Source organism: Triturus cristatus, chromosome 2_2 (genome assembly GCF_964204655.1).
Source record: "Triturus cristatus chromosome 2_2, aTriCri1.1, whole genome shotgun sequence".
Taxonomy (NCBI): Eukaryota; Metazoa; Chordata; class Amphibia; order Caudata; family Salamandridae; genus Triturus; species Triturus cristatus.
In genome coordinates this window covers 153,731,982-153,756,815 of record NC_140582.1, presented here as the reverse complement: position 1 = coordinate 153,756,815, position 24,834 = coordinate 153,731,982, and positions in this window count along the sequence as shown.

The window sequence follows — 24,834 nt, the reverse complement described above, 5'->3', positions numbered from 1 at the left end:
ATAAATTTTCTGATGAAAAACGATGAACCGTGACCTGTCGAACTTTCTCCAGATGGTAAGAAATGGTAATTTTTTAATGTTTAAGTTTTGGACTGTAAATGACTATTGCATGTGAATTATAACTTTTGGAACTAAAATAAGTGTGTTTAGAGTCATTTTAATGCTAGAAATTGGTTGAAATAGAAGCTTCCGAGTAAGAGAAAAAGTCTGTAAAAATGGCAATTTTGGTCACATTGAGGCTTTAAAAAGTAGTTATTCAACATGAGGCACAATACAAATGACATTTTGAATCAATTTTTCTAAAGTCCTAAAAATCAATTTTCTTATGAAAAACGATGATCCGTGACCTGTCGAACTTTGTCCAGATGGTCTGAAATGGTAATTTTTTAATGTTAAATATTTTGACTGTAAATGACTATTGCATGTGAGTTATAACTTTTGGAACTAAAATAAGTGTGTTTAGAGTCATTTTAATGCCTGAAATTGGTTGAAATAGAAGCTTCCGAGTAAGAGAAAAAGTCTGTAAAAATGGCAATTTTGGTCACATTGAGGCTTTAAAAAGTAGTTATTCAACATGAGGCACAATACAAATGACATTTTGAATCAATTTTTCTAAAGTCCAAAAAATAAATTTTCTGATGAAAAACGATGAACCGTGACCTGTCGAACTTTCTCCAGATGGTAAGAAATGGTAATTTTTTAATGTTTAATTTTTGGACTGTAAATGACTATCGCATGTGAATTATAACTTTTGACTAAAATAAGTGTGTTTAGAGTCATTTTAATGCCTGAAATTGGTTGAAATAGAAGCTTCCGAGTAAGAGAAAAAGTCTGTAAAAATGGCAATTTTGGTCACATTGAGGATTTAAAAAGTAGTTATTCAACATGAGGGACAATCCAAATGACATTTTGAATCAATTTTTCTACAGTCTAAAAAATCTATTTTCTGATGAAAAACGATGACCCGTGACCTGTCGAACTTTCTCCAGATGGTCAGAAATGGTGATTTTTTAATGTTAAATATTTTGACTGTAAATGACTATTGCATGTGAATTATCACTTTTGGAACTAAAATAAGTGTGTTTAGTGTCATTTTAATGCCTGAAATTGGTAGAAATAGAAGCTTCTGAGTAGGAGAAAAAGTCTGTAAAAATGGCAATTTTGGTCACATTGAGGCTTTAAAAAGTAATTTTTCAACATGAGGTACAATCCAAATGACATTTTGAATCAATTTTTCTACAGTCCAAAAAATCTATTTTCTGATGAAAAACGATGATCCGTGACCTGTCGAAATTTGTCCAGATGGTCAGAAATGGTAATTTTTTAATGTTAAATATTTTGACTGTAAATGACTATTGCATGTGAATTATCACTTCTGAAACAAAAATAAGGGTGTTTAGAGTCATTTTAATGCCTGAAATTGGTCGAAATAGAAGCTTCTGAGTAGGAGAAAAAGTCTGTAAAAATGGCAATTTTGGTCAAATTGTGGCTTTAAAAAGTAATTATTCAACATGAGGCACAATACAAATGACATTTTGAATCAATTTTTCTACAGTCCAAAAAATCTATTTTCTGATGAAAAACGATGATCCGTGACCTGTCGAACTTTGTCCAGATGGTCAGAAATGGTGATTTTTTAATGTTAAATATTTTGACTGTAAATGACTATTGCATGTGAGTAATCACTTTTGGAACTAAAATAAGTGTGTTTAGAGTCATTTTAATGCCTGAAATTGATCGACATAGAAGCTTCTGAGTAGGAGAAAAAGTCTGTAAACTTGGCAATTTTGGTCACATTGAGGCTTTAAAAAGTAGTTATTCAACACGAGGCACAATCCAAATGACATTTTGAATCAATTTTTCTACAGTCCAAAAAATCAATTTTCTGATGAAAAACGATGATCCGTAACCTGTCGAACTTTCTCCAGATGGTCAGAAATGGTAATTTTTTAATGTTTAATTTTTGGACTGTAAATGACTATTGCATGTGAGTTATAACTTTTGGATCTAAAATAAGTGTGTTTAGAGTCATTTTAATGCCTGAAATTGGTTGAAATAGAAGCTTCCGAGTAAGAGAAAAAGTCTGTAAAAATGGCAATTTTGGTCACATTGAGGCTTTAAAAAGTAGTTATTCAACATGAGGCACAATACAAATGACATTTTGAATCAATTTTTCTAAAGTCCAAAAAATAAATTTTCTGATGAAAAACGATGAACCGTGACCTGTCGAACTTTCTCCAGATGGTCAGAAATGTTAATTTTTTAATGTTTAATTTTTGAACTGTAAATGACTATTGCATGTGAATTATAACTTTTGGAACTAAAATAAGTGTGTTTAGAGTCATTTTAATGCCTGAAATTGGTTGAAATGGAAGCTTCCTAGTAAGAGAAAAAGTCTGTAAAAATGGCAATTTTGTTCACCTTGAGGATTTAAAAAGTAGTTATTCAACATGAGGCACAATACAAATGACATTTTGAATCAATTTTTCTACAGTCCAAAAAATCTATTTTCTGATGAAAAAGGATGACCCGTGACCTGTCGAACTTTGTCCAGATGGTCAGAAATGGTGATATTTTAATGGTAAATATTTTGACTGTAAATGACTATTGCATGTGAATTATCACTTTTGGAATTAAAATAAGTGTGTTTAGAGTCATTTTAATGCCTGAAATTGGTCGAAATAGAAGCTTCTGAGTAGGAGAAAAAGTCTGTAAATATGGCAATTTTGGTCACATTGAGGCTTTAAAAAGTAGTTATTCAACATGAGGCACAATCCAAATGACATTTTGAATCAATTTTTCTACAGTCCAAAAAATCAATTTTATGATGAAAAACGATGATCCGTGACCTGTCTAACTTTGTCCAGATGGTCAGAAATGGTAATTTTTTAATGTTAAATATTTTGACTGTAAATGACTATTGCTTGTGAATTATCACTTCTGAAACTGAAATAGGTGTGTTTAGAGTCATTTTAATGCCTGAAATTGGTCGAAATAGAAGCCTCTGAGTAGGAGAAAAAGTCTGTAAAAATGGCAATTTTGGTCACATTGAGGCTTTAAAACGTAGTTATTCAACATGAGGCACAATACAAATGACATTTTAAATCAATTTTTCTTAAAGTCCAAAAAATACATTTTCTGATGAAAAACGATGACACGTGACCTGTCGAACTTTCTCCAGATGGTCAGAAATGGTAATTTTTTAATGTTAAATATTTTGACTGTAAATGACTATTGCATGTGAATTATCACTTCTGAAACTAAAATAAGTGTGTTTAGAGTCATTTAAATGCCTGAAATTGGTTGAAATAGAAGCTTACGAGTAAGAGAAAAAGTCTGTAAAAATGGCAATTTTGGTCACATTGAGGATTTAAAAAGTAGTTATTCAACATGAGGGACAATCCAAATTACATTTTGAATCAATTTTTCTACAGTCTAAAAAATCTATTTTCTGATGAAAAACGATGACCCGTGACCTGTCGAACTTTCTCCAGATGGTCAGAAATGGTGATTTTTTAATGTTAAATATTTTGACTGTAAATGACTATTGCATGTGAATTATCACTTTTGGAACTAAAATAAGTGTGTTTAGTGTCATTTTAATGCCTGAAATTGGTAGAAATAGAAGCTTCTGAGTAGGAGAAAAAGTCTGTAAAAATGGCAATTTTGGTCACATTGAGGCTTTAAAAAGTAATTTTTCAACATGAGGTACAATCCAAATGACATTTTGAATCAATTTTTCTACAGTCCAAAAAATCTATTTTCTGATGAAAAACGATGATCCGTGACCTGTCGAAATTTGTCCAGATGGTCAGAAATGGTAATTTTTTAATGTTAAATATTTTGACTGTAAATGACTATTGCATGTGAATTATCACTTCTGAAACAAAAATAAGGGTGTTTAGAGTCATTTTAATGCCTGAAATTGGTCGAAATAGAAGCTTCTGAGTAGGAGAAAAAGTCTGTAAAAATGGCAATTTTGGTCAAATTGTGGCTTTAAAAAGTAATTATTCAACATGAGGCACAATACAAATTACATTTTGAATCAATTTTTCTACAGTCCAAAAAATCTATTTTCTGATGAAAAACGATGATCCGTGACCTGTCGAACTTTGTCCAGATGGTCAGAAATGGTGATTTTTTAATGTTAAATATTTTGACTGTAAATGACTATTGCATGTGAGTAATCACTTTTGGAACTAAAATAAGTGTGTTTAGAGTCATTTTAATGCCTGAAATTGATCGACATAGAAGCTTCTGAGTAGGAGAAAAAGTCTGTAAACTTGGCAATTTTGGTCACATTGAGGCTTTAAAAAGTAGTTATTCAACACGAGGCACAATCCAAATGACATTTTGAATCAATTTTTCTACAGTCCAAAAAATCAATTTTCTGATGAAAAACGATGATCCGTAACCTGTCGAACTTTCTCCAGATGGTCAGAAATGGTAATTTTTTAATGTTTAATTTTTGGACTGTAAATGACTATTGCATGTGAGTTATAACTTTTGGATCTAAAATAAGTGTGTTTAGAGTCATTTTAATGCCTGAAATTGGTTGAAATAGAAGCTTCCGAGTAAGAGAAAAAGTCTGTAAAAATGGCAATTTTGGTCACATTGAGGCTTTAAAAAGTAGTTATTCAACATGAGGCACAATACAAATGACATTTTGAATCAATTTTTCTAAAGTCCAAAAAATAAATTTTCTGATGAAAAACGATGAACCGTGACCTGTCGAACTTTCTCCAGATGGTCAGAAATGTTAATTTTTTAATGTTTAATTTTTGAACTGTAAATGACTATTGCATGTGAATTATAACTTTTGGAACTAAAATAAGTGTGTTTAGAGTCATTTTAATGCCTGAAATTGGTTGAAATGGAAGCTTCCTAGTAAGAGAAAAAGTCTGTAAAAATGGCAATTTTGTTCACATTGAGGATTTAAAAAGTAGTTATTCAACATGAGGCACAATACAAATGACATTTTGAATCAATTTTTCTACAGTCCAAAAAATCTATTTTCTGATGAAAAAGGATGACCCGTGACCTGTCGAACTTTGTCCAGATGGTCAGAAATGGTGATATTTTAATGGTAAATATTTTGATTGTAAATGACTATTGCATGTGAATTATCACTTTTGGAATTAAAATAAGTGTGTTTAGAGTCATTTTAATGCCTGAAATTGGTCGAAATAGAAGCTTCTGAGTAGGAGAAAAAGTCTGTAAATATGGCAATTTTGGTCACATTGAGGCTTTAAAAAGTAGTTATTCAACATGAGGCACAATCCAAATGACATTTTGAATCAATTTTTCTACAGTCCAAAAAATCAATTTTATGATGAAAAACGATGATCCGTGACCTGTCTAACTTTGTCCAGATGGTCAGAAATGGTAATTTTTTAATGTTAAATATTTTGACTGTAAATGACTATTGCTTGTGAATTATCACTTCTGAAACTGAAATAGGTGTGTTTAGAGTCATTTTAATGCCTGAAATTGGTCGAAATAGAAGCCTCTGAGTAGGAGAAAAAGTCTGTAAAAATGGCAATTTTGGTCACATTGAGGCTTTAAAACGTAGTTATTCAACATGAGGCACAATACAAATGACATTTTAAATCAATTTTTCTTAAAGTCCAAAAAATACATTTTCTGATGAAAAACGATGACACGTGACCTGTCGAACTTTCTCCAGATGGTCAGAAATGGTAATTTTTTAATGTTAAATATTTTGACTGTAAATGACTATTGCATGTGAATTATCACTTCTGAAACTAAAATAAGTGTGTTTAGAGTCATTTAAATGCCTGAAATTGGTTGAAATAGAAGCTTACGAGTAAGAGAAAAAGTCTGTAAAAATGGCAATTTTGGTCACATTGAGGATTTAAAAAGTAGTTATTCAACATGAGGGACAATCCAAATGACATTTTGAATCAATTTTTCTACAGTCTAAAAAATCTATTTTCTGATGAAAAACGATGACCCGTGACCTGTCGAACTTTCTCCAGATGGTCAGAAATGGTGATTTTTTAATGTTAAATATTTTGACTGTAAATGACTATTGCATGTGAATTATCACTTTTGGAACTAAAATAAGTGTGTTTAGTGTCATTTTAATGCCTGAAATTGGTAGAAATAGAAGCTTCTGAGTAGGAGAAAAAGTCTGTAAAAATGGCAATTTTGGTCACATTGAGGCTTTAAAAAGTAATTTTTCAACATGAGGTACAATCCAAATGACATTTTGAATCAATTTTTCTACAGTCCAAAAAATCAATTTTCTGATGAAGAACGATGATCCGTGACCTGTCGAACTTTGTCCAGATGGTCAGAAATGGTAATTTTTTAATGTTAAATATTTTGACTGTAAATGACTATTGCATGTGAATTATCACTTCTGAAACAAAAATAAGGGTGTTTAGAGTCATTTTAATGCCTGTAATTGGTCGAAATAGAAGCCTCTGAGTAGGAGAAAAAGTCTGTAAAAATGGCAATTTTGGTCACACTGAGGCTTTAAAAAGTAGTTATTCACCATGAGGCACAATACAAATGACATTTTGAATCAATTTTTCTACAGTCCCAAAAATCTATTTTCTGATGAAAAACGATGATCCGTGACCTGTCGAACTTTGTCCAGATGGTCAGAAATGGTGATTTTTTAATGTTAAATATTTTGACTGTAAATGACTATTGCATCTGAATTATCACTTTTGGAACTAAAAGAAGTGTATTTAGAGTCATTTTAATGCCTGAAATTGATCGAAATAGAAGCTTCTGAGTAGGAGAAAAAGTCTGTAAATATGGCAATTTTGGTCACATTGAGGCTTTAAAAAGTAGTTATTCAACATGAGGCACAATCCAAATGACATTTTGAATCAATTTTTCTACAGTCCAAAAAATCAATTTTATGATGAAAAACGATGATCCGTGACCTGTCTAACTTTGTCCAGATGGTCAGAAATGGTAATTTTTTAATGTTAAATATTTTGACTGTAAATGACTATTGCTTGTGAATTATCACTTCTGAAACTGAAATAGGTGTGTTTAGAGTCATTTTAATGCCTGAAATTGGTCGAAATAGAAGCCTCTGAGTAGGAGAAAAAGTCTGTAAAAATGGCAATTTTGGTCACATTGAGGCTTTAAAACGTAGTTATTCAACATGAGGCACAATACAAATGACATTTTAAATCAATTTTTCTTAAAGTCCAAAAAATACATTTTCTGATGAAAAACGATGACACGTGACCTGTCGAACTTTCTCCAGATGGTCAGAAATGGTAATTTTTTAATGTTAAATATTTTGACTGTAAATGACTATTGCATGTGAATTATCACTTCTGAAACTAAAATAAGTGTGTTTAGAGTCATTTAAATGCCTGAAATTGGTTGAAATAGAAGCTTACGAGTAAGAGAAAAAGTCTGTAAAAATGGCAATTTTGGTCACATTGAGGATTTAAAAAGTAGTTATTCAACATGAGGGACAATCCAAATGACATTTTGAATCAATTTTTCTACAGTCTAAAAAATCTATTTTCTGATGAAAAACGATGACCCGTGACCTGTCGAACTTTCTCCAGATGGTCAGAAATGGTGATTTTTTAATGTTAAATATTTTGACTGTAAATGACTATTGCATGTGAATTATCACTTTTGGAACTAAAATAAGTGTGTTTAGTGTCATTTTAATGCCTGAAATTGGTAGAAATAGAAGCTTCTGAGTAGGAGAAAAAGTCTGTAAAAATGGCAATTTTGGTCACATTGAGGCTTTAAAAAGTAATTTTTCAACATGAGGTACAATCCAAATGACATTTTGAATCAATTTTTCTACAGTCCAAAAAATCAATTTTCTGATGAAGAACGATGATCCGTGACCTGTCGAACTTTGTCCAGATGGTCAGAAATGGTAATTTTTTAATGTTAAATATTTTGACTGTAAATGACTATTGCATGTGAATTATCACTTCTGAAACAAAAATAAGGGTGTTTAGAGTCATTTTAATGCCTGTAATTGGTCGAAATAGAAGCCTCTGAGTAGGAGAAAAAGTCTGTAAAAATGGCAATTTTGGTCACACTGAGGCTTTAAAAAGTAGTTATTCACCATGAGGCACAATACAAATGACATTTTGAATCAATTTTTCTACAGTCCCAAAAATCTATTTTCTGATGAAAAACGATGATCCGTGACCTGTCGAACTTTGTCCAGATGGTCAGAAATGGTGATTTTTTAATGTTAAATATTTTGACTGTAAATGACTATTGCATCTGAATTATCACTTTTGGAACTAAAAGAAGTGTATTTAGAGTCATTTTAATGCCTGAAATTGATCGAAATAGAAGCTTCTGAGTAGGAGAAAAAGTCTGTAAACTTTGCAATTTTGGTCACATTGAGGCTTTAAAAAGTAGTTATTCAACATGAGGCACAATCCAAATGACATTTTGAATCAATTTTTCTACAGTCCAAAAAATCAATTTTCTGATAAAAAACGATGATCTGTGACCTGTCTAACTTTGTCCAGATGGTCAGAAATGGTAATTTTTTAATGTTAAATATTTTGACTGTAAATGACTATTGCATGTGAGTTATAACTTTTGGAACTAAAATAAGTGTGTTTAGAGTCATTTTAATGCCTGAAATTGGTTGAAATAGAAGCTTCCGAGTAAGAGAAAAAGTCTGTAAAAATGGCAATTTTGGTCACATTGAGGCTTTAAAAAGTAGTTTTTCAACATGAGGCACAATACAAATGACATTTTGAATCAATTTTTCTAAAGTCCAAAAAATAAATTTTCTGATGAAAAACGATGAACCGTGACCTGTCGAACTTTCTCCAGATGGTCAGAAATGTTAATTTTTTAATGTTTAATTTTTGAACTGTAAATGACTATTGCATGTGAATTATAACTTTTGGAACTAAAATAAGTGTGTTTAGAGTCATTTTAATGCCTGAAATTGGTTGAAATAGAAGCTTCCTAGTTAGAGAAAAAGTCTGTAAAAATGGCAATTTTGGTCACATTGAGGCTTTAAAAAGTAGTTATTCAACATGAGGCACAATACAAATGACATTTTGACTCAATTTTTCTACAGTCCAAAAAATCTATTTTCTGATGAAAAAGGATGACCCGTGACCTGTCGAACTTTGTCCAGATGGTCAGAAATGGTGATATTTTAATGGTAAATAGTTTGACTGTAAATGACTATTGCATGTGAATTATCACTTTTGGAATTAAAATAAGTGTGTTTAGAGTCATTTTAATGCCTGAAATTGGTCGAAATAGAAGCTTCTGAGTAGGAGAAAAAGTCTGTAAATATGGCAATTTTGGTCACATTGAGGCTTTAAAAAGTAATTTTTCAACATGAGGTACAATCCAAATGACATTTTGAATCAATTTTTCTACAGTCCAAAAAATCTATTTTCTGATGAAAAACGATGATCCGTGACCTGTCGAAATTTGTCCAGATGGTCAGAAATGGTAATTTTTTAATGTTAAATATTTTGACTGTAAATGACTATTGCATGTGAATTATCACTTCTGAAACAAAAATAAGGGTGTTTAGAGTCATTTTAATGCCTGAAATTGGTCGAAATAGAAGCTTCTGAGTAGGAGAAAAAGTCTGTAAAAATGGCAATTTTGGTCAAATTGTGGCTTTAAAAAGTAGTTATTCAACATGAGGCACAATACAAATGACATTTTGAATCAATTTTTCTACAGTCCAAAAAATCTATTTTCTGATGAAAAACGATGATCCGTGACCTGTCGAACTTTGTCCAGATGGTCAGAAATGGTGATTTTTTAATGTTAAATATTTTGACTGTAAATGACTATTGCATGTGAGTTATCACTTTTGGAACTAAAATAAGTGTGTTTAGAGTCATTTTAATGCCTGAAATTGATCGAAATAGAAGCTTCTGAGTAGGAGAAAAAGTCTGTAAACTTGGCAATTTTGGTCACATTGAGGCTTTAAAAAGTAGTTATTCAACATGAGGCACAATCCAAATGACATTTTGAATCAATTTTTCTACAGTCCAAAAAATCAATTTTCTGATGAAAAACGATGATCCGTGACCTGTCTAACTTTGTCCAGATGGTCAGAAATGGTAATTTTTTAATATTAAATATTTTGACTGTAAATGACTATTGCATGTGAATTATCACTTCTGAAACAGAAATAAGTGTGTTTAGAGTCATTTTAATGCCTGAAATTGGTCGAAATAGAAGCTTCTGAGTAGGAGAAAAAGTCTGTAAACTTGGCAATTTTGGTCACATTGAGGCTTTAAAAAGTAGTTATTCAACATGAGGCACAATCCAAATGACATTTTGAATCAATTTTTCTACAGTCCAAAAAATCAATTTTCTGATGAAAGACGATGATCCGTGACCTGTCTAACTTTCTCCAGATGGTCAGAAATGGTAATTTTTTAATATTTAATTTTTGGACTGTAAATGACTATTGCATGTGAGTTATAACTTTTGGAACTAAAATAAGTGTGTTTAGAGTCATTTTAATGCCTGAAATTCGTTGAAATAGAAGCTTCCTAGTAAGAGAAAAAGTCTGTAAAAATGGCAATTTTGGTCACATTGAGGCTTTAAAAAGTAGTTATTCAACATGAGGCACAATACAAATGACATTTTGAATCAATTTTTCTAAAGTCCAAAAAATCTATTTTCTGATGAAAAACGATGATCCGTAACCTGTCGAACTTTCTCCAGATGGTCAGAAATGGTAATTTTTTAATGTTTAATTTTTGGACTGTAAATGACTATTGCATGTGAGTTATAACTTTTGGAACTAAAATAAGTGTGTTTAGAGTCATTTTAATGCCTGAAATTGGTTGAAATAGAAGCTTCCGAGTAAGAGAAAAAGTCTGTAAAAATGGCAATTTTGGTCACATTGAGGCTTTAAAAAGTAGTTATTCAACATGAGGCACAATACAAATGACATTTTGAATCAATTTTTCTAAAGTCCAAAAAATAAATTTTCTGATGAAAAAGGATGACCCGTGACCTGTCGAACTTTGTCCAGATGGTCAGAAATGGTAATTTTTTAATGTTAAATATTTTGACTGTAAATGACTATTGCTTGTGAATTATCACTTCTGAAACTGAAATAGGTGTGTTTAGAGTCATTTTAATGCCTGAAATTGGTCGAAATAGAAGCCTTTGAGTAGGAGAAAAAGTCTGTAAAAATGGCAATTTTGGTCACATTGAGGCTTTAAAAAGTAGTTATTCAACATGAGGCACAATACAAATGACATTTTGAATCATTTTTTCTAAAGTCCAAAAAATCAATTTTCTGATGAAAAACGATGACTCGTGACCTGTCGAACTTTCTCCAGATGGTCAGAAATGGTAACTTTTTTATGTTTAATTTTTGGACTGTAAATGACTATTGCATGTGAGTTATAACTTTTGGAACTAAAATAAGTGTGTTTAGAGTAATTTTAATGCCTGAAATTGGTTGAAATTGAAGCTTCCGAGTAAGAGAAAAAGTCTGTAAATATGGCAATTTTGGTCACATTGAGGCTTTAAAACGTAGTTATTCAACATGAGGCACAATACAAATGACATTTTGAATCAATTTTTCTACAGTCCAAAAAATCTATTTTCTGATGAAAAAGGATGACCCGTGACCTGTCGAACTTTGTCCAGATGGTCAGAAATGGTGATATTTTAATGGTAAATATTTTGACTGTAAATGACTATTGCATGTCAATTATCACTTTTGGAACTAAAATAAGTGTGTTTAGAGTCATTTTAATGCCTGAAATTGGTTGAAATAGAAGCTTCCGAGTAAGAGAAAAAGTCTGTAAAAATGGTAATTTTGGTCACATTGAAGCTTTAAAAAGTAGTTATTCAACATGAGGCACAATACAAATGACATTTTGAATCAATTTTTCTAAAGTCCAAAAAATAAATTTTCTGATGAAAAACGATGAACCGTGACCTGTCGAACTTTCTCCAGATGGTAAGAAATGGTAATTTTTTAATGTTTAATTTTTGGACTGTAAATGACTATTGCATGTGAATTATAACTTTTGGAACTAAAATAAGTGTGTTTAGAGTCATTTTAATGCCTGAAATTGGTTGAAATAGAAGCTTCCGAGTAAGAGAAAAAGTCTGTAAAAATGGCAATTTTGGTCACATTGAGGCTTTAAAAAGTAGTTATTCAACATGAGGCACAATACAAATGACATTTTGAATCAATTTTTCTACAGTCCAAAAAATCTATTTTCTGATGAAAAAGGATGACCCGTGACCTGTCGAACTTTGTCCAGATGGTCAGAAATGGTGATATTTTAATGGTAAATATTTTGACTGTAAATGACTATTGCATGTGAATTATCACTTTTGGAACTAAAATAAGTGTGTTTAGAGTCATTTTAATGCCTGAAATTGGTTGAAATAGAAGCTTCTGAGTAGGAGAAAAAGTCTGTAAATATGGCAATTATGGTCACATTGAGGCTTTAAAAAGTAGTTATTCAACATGAGGCACAATACAAATGACGTTTTGAATCAATTTTTCTAAAGTCCAAAAAATCTATTTTCTGATGAAAAACGATGATCCGTGACCTGTCGAACTTTCTCCAGATGGTCAGAAATGGTTATTTTTTAATGTTTAATTTTTGGACTGTAAATGACTATTGCATGTGAGTTATAACTTTTGGAACTAAAATAAGTGTGTTTAGAGTCATTTTAATGCCTGAAATTCGTTGAAATAGAAGCTTCCGAGTAAGAGAAAAAGTCTGTAAAAATGGCAATTTTGGTCACATTGAGGCTTTAAAAAGTAGTTATTCAACATGAGGCACAATACAAATGACATTTTGAATCAATTTTTCTAAAGTCCAAAAAATCTATTTTCTGGTGAAAAACGATGATCCGTAACCTGTCGAACTTTCTCCAGATGGTCAGAAATGGTAATTTTTTAATGTTAAATATTTTGACTGTAAATGACTATTGCATGTGAATTATCACTTCTGAAAATGAAATAGGTGTGTTTAGAGTCATTTTAATGCCTGAAATTGGTCGAAATAGAAGCCTCTGAGTAGGAGAAAAAGTCTGTAAAAATGGCAATTTTGGTCACATTGAGGCTTTAAAAAGTAGTTATTCAACATGAGGCACAATACAAATGACATTTTGAATCAATTTTTCTAAAGTCCAAAAAATAAATTTTCTGATGAAAAACGATGAACCGTGACCTGTCGAACTTTCTCCAGATGGTAAGAAATGGTAATTTTTTAATGTTTAAGTTTTGGACTGTAAATGACTATTGCATGTGAATTATAACTTTTGGAACTAAAATAAGTGTGTTTAGAGTCATTTTAATGCTAGAAATTGGTTGAAATAGAAGCTTCCGAGTAAGAGAAAAAGTCTGTAAAAATGGCAATTTTGGTCACATTGAGGCTTTAAAAAGTAGTTATTCAACATGAGGCACAATACAAATGACATTTTGAATCAATTTTTCTAAAGTCCTAAAAATCAATTTTCTTATGAAAAACGATGATCCGTGACCTGTCGAACTTTGTCCAGATGGTCTGAAATGGTAATTTTTTAATGTTAAATATTTTGACTGTAAATGACTATTGCATGTGAGTTATAACTTTTGGAACTAAAATAAGTGTGTTTAGAGTCATTTTAATGCCTGAAATTGGTTGAAATAGAAGCTTCCGAGTAAGAGAAAAAGTCTGTAAAAATGGCAATTTTGGTCACATTGAGGCTTTAAAAAGTAGTTATTCAACATGAGGCACAATACAAATGACATTTTGAATCAATTTTTCTAAAGTCCCAAAAATACATTTTCTGATGAAAAACGATGAACCGTGACCTGTCGAACTTTCTCCAGATGGTAAGAAATGGTAATTTTTTAATGTTTAATTTTTGGACTGTAAATGACTATCGCATGTGAATTATAACTTTTGACTAAAATAAGTGTGTTTAGAGTCGTTTTATTGCCTGAAATTGGTTGAAATAGAAGCTTCCGAGTAAGAGAAAAAGTCTGTAAAAATGGCAATTTTGGTCACATTGAGGATTTAAAAAGTAGTTATTCAACATGAGGGACAATCCAAATGACATTTTGAATCAATTTTTCTACAGTCTAAAAATCTATTTTCTGATGAAAAACGATGACCCGTGACCTGTCGAACTTTCTCCAGATGGTCAGAAATGGTGATTTTTTAATGTTAAATATTTTGACTGTAAATGACTATTGCATGTGAATTATCACTTTTGGAACTAAAATAAGTGTGTTTAGTGTCATTTTAATGCCTGAAATTGGTAGAAATAGAAGCTTCTGAGTAGGAGAAAAAGTCTGTAAAAATGGCAATTTTGGTCACATTGAGGCTTTAAAAAGTAATTTTTCAACATGAGGTACAATCCAAATGACATTTTGAATCAATTTTTCTACAGTCCAAAAAATCTATTTTCTGATGAAAAACGATGATCCGTGACCTGTCGAAATTTGTCCAGATGGTCAGAAATGGTAATTTTTTAATGTTAAATATTTTGACTGTAAATGACTATTGCATGTGAATTATCACTTCTGAAACAAAAATAAGGGTGTTTAGAGTCATTTTAATGCCTGAAATTGGTCGAAATAGAAGCTTCTGAGTAGGAGAAAAAGTCTGTAAAAATGGCAATTTTGGTCAAATTGTGGCTTTAAAAAGTAATTATTCAACATGAGGCACAATACAAATTACATTTTGAATCAATTTTTCTACAGTCCAAAAAATCTATTTTCTGATGAAAAACGATGATCCGTGACCTGTCGAACTTTGTCCAGATGGTCAGAAATGGTGATTTTTTAATGTTAAATATTTTGACTGTAAATGACTATTGCATGTGAGTAATCACTTTTGGAACTAAAATAAGTGTGTTTAGAGTCATTTTAATGCCTGAAATTGATCGACATAGAAGCTTCTGAGTAGGAGAAAAAGTCTGTAAACTTGGCAATTTTGGTCACATTGAGGCTTTAAAAAGTAGTTATTCAACACGAGGCACAATCCAAATGACATTTTGAATCAATTTTTCTACAGTCCAAAAAATCAATTTTCTGATGAAAAACGATGATCCGTAACCTGTCGAACTTTCTCCAGATGGTCAGAAATGGTAATTTTTTAATGTTTAATTTTTGGACTGTAAATGACTATTGCATGTGAGTTATAACTTTTGGATCTAAAATAAGTGTGTTTAGAGTCATTTTAATGCCTGAAATTGGTTGAAATAGAAGCTTCCGAGTAAGAGAAAAAGTCTGTAAAAATGGCAATTTTGGTCACATTGAGGCTTTAAAAAGTAGTTATTCAACATGAGGCACAATACAAATGACATTTTGAATCAATTTTTCTAAAGTCCAAAAAATAAATTTTCTGATGAAAAACGATGAACCGTGACCTGTCGAACTTTCTCCAGATGGTCAGAAATGTTAATTTTTTAATGTTTAATTTTTGAACTGTAAATGACTATTGCATGTGAATTATAACTTTTGGAACTAAAATAAGTGTGTTTAGAGTCATTTTAATGCCTGAAATTGGTTGAAATGGAAGCTTCCTAGTAAGAGAAAAAGTCTGTAAAAATGGCAATTTTGTTCACATTGAGGATTTAAAAAGTAGTTATTCAACATGAGGCACAATACAAATGACATTTTGAATCAATTTTTCTACAGTCCAAAAAATCTATTTTCTGATGAAAAAGGATGACCCGTGACCTGTCGAACTTTGTCCAGATGGTCAGAAATGGTGATATTTTAATGGTAAATATTTTGATTGTAAATGACTATTGCATGTGAATTATCACTTTTGGAATTAAAATAAGTGTGTTTAGAGTCATTTTAATGCCTGAAATTGGTCGAAATAGAAGCTTCTGAGTAGGAGAAAAAGTCTGTAAATATGGCAATTTTGGTCACATTGAGGCTTTAAAAAGTAGTTATTCAACATGAGGCACAATCCAAATGACATTTTGAATCAATTTTTCTACAGTCCAAAAAATCAATTTTATGATGAAAAACGATGATCCGTGACCTGTCTAACTTTGTCCAGATGGTCAGAAATGGTAATTTTTTAATGTTAAATATTTTGACTGTAAATGACTATTGCTTGTGAATTATCACTTCTGAAACTGAAATAGGTGTGTTTAGAGTCATTTTAATGCCTGAAATTGGTCGAAATAGAAGCCTCTGAGTAGGAGAAAAAGTCTGTAAAAATGGCAATTTTGGTCACATTGAGGCTTTAAAACGTAGTTATTCAACATGAGGCACAATACAAATGACATTTTAAATCAATTTTTCTTAAAGTCCAAAAAATACATTTTCTGATGAAAAACGATGACACGTGACCTGTCGAACTTTCTCCAGATGGTCAGAAATGGTAATTTTTTAATGTTAAATATTTTGACTGTAAATGACTATTGCATGTGAATTATCACTTCTGAAACTAAAATAAGTGTGTTTAGAGTCATTTAAATGCCTGAAATTGGTTGAAATAGAAGCTTACGAGTAAGAGAAAAAGTCTGTAAAAATGGCAATTTTGGTCACATTGAGGATTTAAAAAGTAGTTATTCAACATGAGGGACAATCCAAATGACATTTTGAATCAATTTTTCTACAGTCTAAAAAATCTATTTTCTGATGAAAAACGATGACCCGTGACCTGTCGAACTTTCTCCAGATGGTCAGAAATGGTGATTTTTTAATGTTAAATATTTTGACTGTAAATGACTATTGCATGTGAATTATCACTTTTGGAACTAAAATAAGTGTGTTTAGTGTCATTTTAATGCCTGAAATTGGTAGAAATAGAAGCTTCTGAGTAGGAGAAAAAGTCTGTAAAAATGGCAATTTTGGTCACATTGAGGCTTTAAAAAGTAATTTTTCAACATGAGGTACAATCCAAATGACATTTTGAATCAATTTTTCTACAGTCCAAAAAATCAATTTTCTGATGAAGAACGATGATCCGTGACCTGTCGAACTTTGTCCAGATGGTCAGAAATGGTAATTTTTTAATGTTAAATATTTTGACTGTAAATGACTATTGCATGTGAATTATCACTTCTGAAACAAAAATAAGGGTGTTTAGAGTCATTTTAATGCCTGTAATTGGTCGAAATAGAAGCCTCTGAGTAGGAGAAAAAGTCTGTAAAAATGGCAATTTTGGTCACACTGAGGCTTTAAAAAGTAGTTATTCACCATGAGGCACAATACAAATGACATTTTGAATCAATTTTTCTACAGTCCCAAAAATCTATTTTCTGATGAAAAACGATGATCCGTGACCTGTCGAACTTTGTCCAGATGGTCAGAAATGGTGATTTTTTAATGTTAAATATTTTGACTGTAAATGACTATTGCATCTGAATTATCACTTTTGGAACTAAAAGAAGTGTATTTAGAGTCATTTTAATGCCTGAAATTGATCGAAATAGAAGCTTCTGAGTAGGAGAAAAAGTCTGTAAACTTTGCAATTTTGGTCACATTGAGGCTTTAAAAAGTAGTTATTCAACATGAGGCACAATCCAAATGACATTTTGAATCAATTTTTCTACAGTCCAAAAAATCAATTTTCTGATAAAAAACGATGATCTGTGACCTGTCTAACTTTGTCCAGATGGTCAGAAATGGTAATTTTTTAATGTTAAATATTTTGACTGTAAATGACTATTGCATGTGAGTTATAACTTTTGGAACTAAAATAAGTGTGTTTAGAGTCATTTTAATGCCTGAAATTGGTTGAAATAGAAGCTTCCGAGTAAGAGAAAAAGTCTGTAAAAATGGCAATTTTGGTCACATTGAGGCTTTAAAAAGTAGTTTTTCAACATGAGGCACAATACAAATGACATTTTGAATCAATTTTTCTAAAGTCCAAAAAATAAATTTTCTGATGAAAAACGATGAACCGTGACCTGTCGAACTTTCTCCAGATGGTCAGAAATGTTAATTTTTTAATGTTTAATTTTTGAACTGTAAATGACTATTGCATGTGAATTATAACTTTTGGAACTAAAATAAGTGTGTTTAGAGTCATTTTAATGCCTGAAATTGGTTGAAATAGAAGCTTCCTAGTTAGAGAAAAAGTCTGTAAAAATGGCAATTTTGGTCACATTGAGGCTTTAAAAAGTAGTTATTCAACATGAGGCACAATACAAATGACATTTTGACTCAATTTTTCTACAGTCCAAAAAATCTATTTTCTGATGAAAAAGGATGACCCGTGACCTGTCGAACTTTGTCCAGATGGTCAGAAATGGTGATATTTTAATGGTAAATAGTTTGACTGTAAATGACTATTGCATGTGAATTATCACTTTTGGAATTAAAATAAGTGTGTTTAGAGTCATTTTAATGCCTGAAATTGGTCGAAATAGAAGCTTCTGAGTAGGAGAAAAAGTCTGTAAATATGGCAATTTTGGTCACATTGAGGCTTTAAAAAGTAATTTTTCAACATGAGGTACAATCCAAATGACATTTTGAATCAATTTTTCTACAGTCCAAAAAATCTATTTTCTGATGAAAAACGATGATCCGTGACCTGTCGAAATTTGTCCAGATGGTCAGAAATGGTAATTTTTTAATGTTAAATATTTTGACTGTAAATGACTATTGCATGTGAATTATCACTTCTGAAACAAAAATAAGGGTGTTTAGAGTCATTTTAATGCCTGAAATTGGTCGAAATAGAAGCTTCTGAGTAGGAGAAAAAGTCTGTAAAAATGGCAATTTTGGTCAAATTGTGGCTTTAAAAAGTAGTTATTCAACATGAGGCACAATACAAATGACATTTTGAATCAATTTTTCTACAGTCCAAAAAATCTATTTTCTGATGAAAAACGATGATCCGTGACCTGTCGAACTTTGTCCAGATGGTCAGAAATGGAGATTTTTTAATGTTAAATATTTTGACTGTAAATGACTATTGCATGTGAGTTATCACTTTTGGAACTAAAATAAGTGTGTTTAGAGTCATTTTAATGCCTGTAATTGGTCGAAATAGAAGCCTCTGAGTAGGAGAAAAAGTCTGTAAAAATGGCAATTTTGGTCACACTGAGGCTTTAAAAAGTAGTTATTCACCATGAGGCACAATACAAATGACATTTTGAATCAATTTTTCTACAGTCCCAAAAATCTATTTTCTGATGAAAAACGATGATCCGTGACCTGTCGAACTTTGTCCAGATGGTCAGAAATGGTGATTTTTTAATGTTAAATATTTTGACTGTAAATGACTATTGCATCTGAATTATCACTTTTGGAACTAAAAGAAGTGTATTTAGAGTCATTTTAATGCCTGAAATTGATCGAAATAGAAGCTTCTGAGTAGGAGAAAAAGTCTGTAAACTTTGCAATTTTGGTCACATTGAGGCTTTAAAAAGTAGTTATTCAACATGAGGCACAATCCAAATGACATTTTGAATCAATTTTTCTACAGTCCAAAAAATCAATTTTCTGATAAAAAACGATGATCTGTGACCTGTCTAACTTTGTCCAGATGGTCAGAAATGGTAATTTTTTAATGTTAAATATTTTGACTGTAAATGACTATTGCATGTGAGTTATAACTTTTGGAACTAAAATAAGTGTGTTTAGAGTCATTTTAATGCCTGAAATTGGTTGAAATAGAAGCTTCCGAGTAAGAGAAAAAGTCTGTAAAAATGGCAATTTTGGTCACATTGAGGCTTTAAAAAGTAGTTTTTCAACATGAGGCACAATACAAATGACATTTTGAATCAATTTTTCTAAAGTCCAAAAAATAAATTTTCTGATGAAAAACGATGAACCGTGACCTGTCGAACTTTCTCCAGATGGTCAGAAATGTTAATTTTTTAATGTTTAATTTTTGAACTGTAAATGACTATTGCATGTGAATTATAACTTTTGGAACTAAAATAAGTGTGTTTAGAGTCATTTTAATGCCTGAAATTGGTTGAAATAGAAGCTTCCTAGTTAGAGAAAAAGTCTGTAAAAATGGCAATTTTGGTCACATTGAGGCTTTAAAAAGTAGTTATTCAACATGAGGCACAATACAAATGACATTTTGACTCAATTTTTCTACAGTCCAAAAAATCTATTTTCTGATGAAAAAGGATGACCCGTGACCTGTCGAACTTTGTCCAGATGGTCAGAAATGGTGATATTTTAATGGTAAATAGTTTGACTGTAAATGACTATTGCATGTGAATTATCACTTTTGGAATTAAAATAAGTGTGTTTAGAGTCATTTTAATGCCTGAAATTGGTCGAAATAGAAGCTTCTGAGTAGGAGAAAAAGTCTGTAAATATGGCAATTTTGGTCACATTGAGGCTTTAAAAAGTAATTTTTCAACATGAGGTACAATCCAAATGACATTTTGAATCAATTTTTCTACAGTCCAAAAAATCTATTTTCTGATGAAAAACGATGATCCGTGACCTGTCGAAATTTGTCCAGATGGTCAGAAATGGTAATTTTTTAATGTTAAATATTTTGACTGTAAATGACTATTGCATGTGAATTATCACTTCTGAAACAAAAATAAGGGTGTTTAGAGTCATTTTAATGCCTGAAATTGGTCGAAATAGAAGCTTCTGAGTAGGAGAAAAAGTCTGTAAAAATGGCAATTTTGGTCAAATTGTGGCTTTAAAAAGTAGTTATTCAACATGAGGCACAATACAAATGACATTTTGAATCAATTTTTCTACAGTCCAAAAAATCTATTTTCTGATGAAAAACGATGATCCGTGACCTGTCGAACTTTGTCCAGATGGTCAGAAATGGAGATTTTTTAATGTTAAATATTTTGACTGTAAATGACTATTGCATGTGAGTTATCACTTTTGGAACTAAAATAAGTGTGTTTAGAGTCATTTTAATGCCTGAAATTGATCGAAATAGAAGCTTCTGAGTAGGAGAAAAAGTCTGTAAACTTGGCAATTTTGGTCACATTGAGGCTTTAAAAAGTAGTTATTCAACATGAGGCACAATCCAAATGACATTTTGAATCAATTTTTCTACAGTCCAAAAAATCAATTTTCTGATGAAAAACGATGATCCGTGACCTGTCTAACTTTGTCCAGATGGTCAGAAATGGTAATTTTTTAATATTAAATATTTTGACTGTAAATGACTATTGCATGTGAATTATCACTTCTGAAACAGAAATAAGTGTGTTTAGAGTCATTTTAATGCCTGAAATTGGTCGAAATAGAAGCTTCTGAGTAGGAGAAAAAGTCTGTAAACTTGGCAATTTTGGTCACATTGAGGCTTTAAAAAGTAGTTATTCAACATGAGGCACAATCCAAATGACATTTTGAATCAATTTTTCTACAGTCCAAAAAATCAATTTTCTGATGAAAGACGATGATCCGTGACCTGTCTAACTTTCTCCAGATGGTCAGAAATGGTAATTTTTTAATATTTAATTTTTGGACTGTAAATGACTATTGCATGTGAGTTATAACTTTTGGAACTAAAATAAGTGTGTTTAGAGTCATTTTAATGCCTGAAATTCGTTGAAATAGAAGCTTCCTAGTAAGAGAAAAAGTCTGTAAAAATGGCAATTTTGGTCACATTGAGGCTTTAAAAAGTAGTTATTCAACATGAGGCACAATACAAATGACATTTTGAATCAATTTTTCTAAAGTCCAAAAAATCTATTTTCTGATGAAAAACGATGATCCGTAACCTGTCGAACTTTCTCCAGATGGTCAGAAATGGTAATTTTTTAATGTTTAATTTTTGGACTGTAAATGACTATTGCATGTGAGTTATAACTTTTGGAACTAAAATAAGTGTGTTTAGAGTCATTTTAATGCCTGAAATTGGTTGAAATAGAAGCTTCCGAGTAAGAGAAAAAGTCTGTAAAAATGGCAATTTTGGTCACATTGAGGCTTTAAAAAGTAGTTATTCAACATGAGGCACAATACAAATGACATTTTGAATCAATTTTTCTAAAGTCCAAAAAATAAATTTTCTGATGAAAAAGGATGACCCGTGACCTGTCGAACTTTGTCCAGATGGTCAGAAATGGTAATTTTTTAATGTTAAATATTTTGACTGTAAATGACTATTGCTTGTGAATTATCACTTCTGAAACTGAAATAGGTGTGTTTAGAGTCATTTTAATGCCTGAAATTGGTCGAAATAGAAGCCTTTGAGTAGGAGAAAAAGTCTGTAAAAATGGCAATTTTGGTCACATTGAGGCTTTAAAAAGTAGTTATTCAACATGAGGCACAATACAAATGACATTTTGAATCATTTTTTCTAAAGTCCAAAAAATCAATTTTCTGATGAAAAACGATGACTCGTGACCTGTCGAACTTTCTCCAGATGGTCAGAAATGGTAACTTTTTTATGTTTAATTTTTGGACTGTAAATGACTATTGCATGTGAGTTATAACTTTTGGAACTAAAATAAGTGTGTTTAGAGTAATTTTAATGCCTGAAATTGGTTGAAATTGAAGCTTCCGAGTAAGAGAAAAAGTCTGTAAATATGGCAATTTTGGTCACATTGAGGCTTTAAAACGTAGTTATTCAACATGAGGCACAATACAAATGACATTTTGAATCAATTTTTCTACAGTCCAAAAAATCTATTTTCTGATGAAAAAGGATGACCCGTGACCTGTCGAACTTTGTCCAGATGGTCAGAAATGGTGATATTTTAATGGTAAATATTTTGACTGTAAATGACTATTGCATGTCAATTATCACTTTTGGAACTAAAATAAGTGTGTTTAGAGTCATTTTAATGCCTGAAATTGGTTGAAATAGAAGCTTCCGAGTAAGAGAAAAAGTCTGTAAAAATGGTAATTTTGGTCACATTGAAGCTTTAAAAAGTAGTTATTCAACATGAGGCACAATACAAATGACATTTTGAATCAATTTTTCTAAAGTCCAAAAAATAAATTTTCTGATGAAAAACGATGAACCGTGACCTGTCGAACTTTCTCCAGATGGTAAGAAATGGTAATTTTTTAATGTTTAATTTTTGGACTGTAAATGACTATTGCATGTGAATTATAACTTTTGGAACTAAAATAAGTGTGTTTAGAGTCATTTTAATGCCTGAAATTGGTTGAAATAGAAGCTTCCGAGTAAGAGAAAAAGTCTGTAAAAATGGCAATTTTGGTCACATTGAGGCTTTAAAAAGTAGTTATTCAACATGAGGCACAATACAAATGACATTTTGAATCAATTTTTCTACAGTCCAAAAAATCTATTTTCTGATGAAAAAGGATGACCCGTGACCTGTCGAACTTTGTCCAGATGGTCAGAAATGGTGATATTTTAATGGTAAATATTTTGACTGTAAATGACTATTGCATGTGAATTATCACTTTTGGAACTAAAATAAGTGTGTTTAGAGTCATTTTAATGCCTGAAATTGGTTGAAATAGAAGCTTCTGAGTAGGAGAAAAAGTCTGTAAATATGGCAATTATGGTCACATTGAGGCTTTAAAAAGTAGTTATTCAACATGAGGCACAATACAAATGACGTTTTGAATCAATTTTTCTAAAGTCCAAAAAATCTATTTTCTGATGAAAAACGATGATCCGTGACCTGTCGAACTTTCTCCAGATGGTCAGAAATGGTTATTTTTTAATGTTTAATTTTTGGACTGTAAATGACTATTGCATGTGAGTTATAACTTTTGGAACTAAAATAAGTGTGTTTAGAGTCATTTTAATGCCTGAAATTCGTTGAAATAGAAGCTTCCGAGTAAGAGAAAAAGTCTGTAAAAATGGCAATTTTGGTCACATTGAGGCTTTAAAAAGTAGTTATTCAACATGAGGCACAATACAAATGACATTTTGAATCAATTTTTCTAAAGTCCAAAAAATCTATTTTCTGGTGAAAAACGATGATCCGTAACCTGTCGAACTTTCTCCAGATGGTCAGAAATGGTAATTTTTTAATGTTAAATATTTTGACTGTAAATGACTATTGCATGTGAATTATCACTTCTGAAAATGAAATAGGTGTGTTTAGAGTCATTTTAATGCCTGAAATTGGTCGAAATAGAAGCCTCTGAGTAGGAGAAAAAGTCTGTAAAAATGGCAATTTTGGTCACATTGAGGCTTTAAAAAGTAGTTATTCAACATGAGGCACAATACAAATGACATTTTGAATCAATTTTTCTAAAGTCCAAAAAATAAATTTTCTGATGAAAAACGATGAACCGTGACCTGTCGAACTTTCTCCAGATGGTAAGAAATGGTAATTTTTTAATGTTTAAGTTTTGGACTGTAAATGACTATTGCATGTGAATTATAACTTTTGGAACTAAAATAAGTGTGTTTAGAGTCATTTTAATGCTAGAAATTGGTTGAAATAGAAGCTTCCGAGTAAGAGAAAAAGTCTGTAAAAATGGCAATTTTGGTCACATTGAGGCTTTAAAAAGTAGTTATTCAACATGAGGCACAATACAAATGACATTTTGAATCAATTTTTCTAAAGTCCTAAAAATCAATTTTCTTATGAAAAACGATGATCCGTGACCTGTCGAACTTTGTCCAGATGGTCTGAAATGGTAATTTTTTAATGTTAAATATTTTGACTGTAAATGACTATTGCATGTGAGTTATAACTTTTGGAACTAAAATAAGTGTGTTTAGAGTCATTTTAATGCCTGAAATTGGTTGAAATAGAAGCTTCCGAGTAAGAGAAAAAGTCTGTAAAAATGGCAATTTTGGTCACATTGAGGCTTTAAAAAGTAGTTATTCAACATGAGGCACAATACAAATGACATTTTGAATCAATTTTTCTAAAGTCCCAAAAATACATTTTCTGATGAAAAACGATGAACCGTGACCTGTCGAACTTTCTCCAGATGGTAAGAAATGGTAATTTTTTAATGTTTAATTTTTGGACTGTAAATGACTATCG